Source organism: Mustelus asterias, chromosome 15 (assembly GCF_964213995.1).
Source record: "Mustelus asterias chromosome 15, sMusAst1.hap1.1, whole genome shotgun sequence".
Taxonomy (NCBI): Eukaryota; Metazoa; Chordata; class Chondrichthyes; order Carcharhiniformes; family Triakidae; genus Mustelus; species Mustelus asterias.
Window position 1 is genome coordinate 52,457,454 of NC_135815.1, and position 3,828 is coordinate 52,461,281.

General features: G+C 45.0%; 1 pseudogene; it reads left to right on the forward strand.

The window, feature by feature from the left end:
- Window positions 1–1,636: 1,636 nt before the first annotated feature.
- On the forward strand, window positions 1,637–1,737 carry LOC144504980 (U2 spliceosomal RNA; annotated as a pseudogene).
- The last annotated feature ends 2,091 nt before the right edge of the window (window positions 1,738–3,828 follow it).

Here is a 3,828-nt window from a genome sequence, read left to right on the forward strand (position 1 = left end):
CATGCCTTTAACCAATCAGAGTTTGGGCCAGGCCCCATGGCCTGATGGAACAGTGGCCAGGGTTTAGTGTTAGTGATGGGGGTCACCCCCACCGTTTGGAGAACTGGTGGGAGCCCCACATCACTTCTGTGGGGATTCCAACACTAGTAAAGTGCCTCAGACAGTTAACTGGCCAGCATGGGACTTCCACGCAACCAAACCTTCTGTGGGGCAGAAATCACAACGCCAAGAGAAGCCGACCAATCAGGGCCAGCAGCTCCCCATCACCAGGAGCACCACTGGGGGCAATGGCTGCCTGCCAGTAACACTTCAAGGCCAACCCCAAGGACCATCACTGGATCCATGGTCACAGATCATTGAAGCGGGAAGAGGGTTGCGGGGGATAGGGGTCACTGGCTTTCAGTGCCCACCCACCTTCTGATTCTAGGTCCCTCAATCAGATGTGCCTGTCAAGAAGTGGCCACCTTCTTCCCCACCACACCCCCACAGCCAACCCCCAACTCCCTAACAACCCAATGAGGCTGCAGACAAACCTGACAGGGCAGCATGGGAGACTGACATGAGTGCTTTTAAATCCTTGAGCCACCATTAAATTCCAGTGGGCTCGGGGATAATCACTATAATTAATGAGCTTAAGTAACATTCATCAACCCGTGGCAGGAATCCTGCTTTGGGCTATTCCCACCCCAACTTTACAGAGGAAAGATTTTCCAATACTGGGGGGGCCAATACTGGGGGTGGGGGGGGGGGGGGGGTGGTCGAGTGGCAGCAAGGTGGTTAGTATCCATCCTATCCTAAGGGTCTTACCCATCCCTTCAGCTGGCTCCTGGAAAACCCAACACACTTGGAAGCTCCAGTGAGGAAACTGGCACCATCAAAGCAGAGATAATGGGTCAGATCGAGTAACCAGGAGCAGGAAAACATGTCTCTGCAAGAAGCAGATGTCTGAAGCTTCAAAACATCAAACCCAAGGCTGAACAACAGAAGCCCTATGAAATACCTCTCTGCATTTGAGCGAATATGTGCCAACTCTGTTTTAATATGAAATGATTTAGCAGTGACAGAGTCCATTCAAAATGTTGTCAGTGCTCTTATACCTCCCCTTGGGTTATAAATTGGCTTAATGCACAAATCCCATAGTAACTTATTTTCTCTGAAGGGCTTGTTAACGCCAATTACGCTCAAACATGTATAGGTGTTCATGCTTGTCTACCAGCCTGTCAATGGTGCTCGCAATAAAACTGGTGTTAACATAGTGAAAAAAGAGTTAACAGGGGCTTAGTCCAGACCATAGGGAAGATTATGAGGAGCAACTCAACTGTTCCAGTCCAAAAAGCATTACGAGCTTCCTCCTGTAAATTAGTAAAACCCACTGGAGTGTATACTATGTATCTCTGGGCTGGTGGCTCATTCTAGTTGTGATAATGTTTCATGTCAAGTTGAAGCTCATTACACCTGGAGTTATAAAATATTAGGTACAATGAAAACAACTTGCATTTATGCAGCAACTTCAAAGCAGAGAACAAATGTTCTGAGGAGTTTCGCAGTGGTTCAATAGTCAATGAAGCCAATGAGGCAATATTTGGAGCATTGTTCAAAGAGGTTACTTTTAAATGAGCTTCTTAAAGGAAGAGAGAAAGCTTCTCGGCCTTTTGGCTAAGATCAAGTGTAGTATCGACATGCTGTGCTTGGTTGAAGTCATTAGATTACATTTTAGCTTCATTTGAAGCAATTTTTAAAAGCGGCATCTCGGCCTTTTGGCTTAGACGCAAATGAGATCAAGCCTTGGAGGAGGAGCTATGCCTACTCCAATCAGCTTGGATCAGGTAGATCAAGTCCAAGACAGGAGGTGAGAGCCCTGTCTTGTCAGCTTGGATCGGGATTGTCTCAACTTGTTGAGACTCTGAATTGGACTTGATTTGATTGAATTGGAATAAAAACAAAAAAAAAGGATGTATTCCAGATTTGAGGTAGCTGAAGGCAATGTTATCGATAGTGGGCTGATGCACAGAGCTCAGAGTCAGAGGAACCAAGAGCTCAGGGTGTGCTGTATAAGGCTGGAAGAAGTGGGTAGGGAGTTGGTTAGGCATGAAGGAATTTAAACAAGAAAAGGAGCATTGATATTTTGACATTGAAAGACCAGGAGTTAATGTAGGCCAGTGAACGCAGGGGTGATGCATATGTGGGTCCTGGTGCAGGATGAGATTCAGAGATGAGCATTTTGGATGTGTTGAGGTTTTTTTGCCTTCAAGAATGGGAGGCAGAGCATGGAAGTGGTGATATCACAGATAGAGCAGGTCTTCCCTGTGAGACAGCTGTATGAGCCAGAGGCTCAGCTCTGGATCAGATAGCATTCCTTGATGAAAGGGTAAAAGGGCTGAAGTGGGATATCTGAAATGAATTCAAACTTGTTGGTATTAAAACGTGCACTAATAGCTTTAGAATAGACAAATGTAGTTATGAGAGCTCTTTCTAGGCATGATGGGATACTTGACCAAAGTGGCTGGGGATGCTGGCTTAGTAGTTAGCAATTACCCCTTAACAGCCTGTGTAATGGCCTATTCATCAGTATACAGAAGGAGAAGATAAGGGGAACTGAACATCATACCCAAGGCTGAGGGATGAGATAAGGGGAACATCTGATGATGGAATAGTATGGTTAGCTAAGGAATTAATGAGGAACATTATAATGAAAAGTAGAAAGAAAAGGACAATAAATATGTGCTGTAAACCCTGTAGCTTCGAGAGACTCCTTGGCTGGCTGAAGTTCTTTCTCTTCCCCATGCAAATATTTCAAATAAAATCTTTGCTTATTCAAAGCTCATAGATTCGAAGGTGGTCAATTTAACAAATTAGAGCAAACTAATAAATTTTTATTCAGAGGACTTAGAGCAATTTCACTTGACTGAGAGCAAACCTGGGGTGGAATTCTGTGTCCTGCGCCATGGTGAGTCTGGTGGTGAGAGGGCACCTAATCAGGCAGGAGGGTGGCAGGTAGGGCACCTAAACCTTCTGGCCTCCACCAAGGTTAGGTTCAATGATGGCCCTGTCACTCGCCATCAATTGAAGCCTTTAAGTGAACAGTTAATGCCTACTTAAAGGCCGCATTCTGCCACCACTGGGGTAGCTTACAGGCTCTAAGGTGTTAAGACCCAGGCCAGAAACTCCAAGGTGTTTTGTGAAGTTAACCTAGAGCCTAAGTTTTACATTCGATTTTGGCACAGGTGAGTATAAGGTGTTTCACTCCAGGTATGATTCACGTGATCCACTAAGAAGCTTTTATCAAACAAAGTTTATTTAAGAACGCAGTTAAAATATAACAAAAAGAATTAGCATAACGCCATCCTTATTACCCCTACCCTGCAATTCCTCACCAGCATTACTATCACCATCCCACAGACATACACCCTTCTTCAGACTTAGCATATAAAGCAAGTATGCTCACGTGATGCTGGTCCTTCAGCTTATAACACCTATGGACAGAAATCCAGGCCAGCTGTTTGTAGAGAAGGATATCTCCAAAACAGCCAAACTTCAGAGAGGTAAACTTAATCTTGGGCAGCTTCCAAAAACAGTCTCCCAGAGAACAGAAATTCCGACTCCAAAGAGAGAGAAAAAGCACTGTTGCTTCTCTCCACTTCAAGCTACCACTGAAAATGAAACTAAACACTGGACTTTTCTGTGAGGCATAGCTGTCCCTGGCCGCATGACATGCCCTGTCAATCACTCCCAATCAAGCGCCACTCTGCAAATCCAAAGGACCATTAAAACCACAGAACACTGCATTAGTTCAGATTAAAATCACCATGATATCAATGATACTGCCTC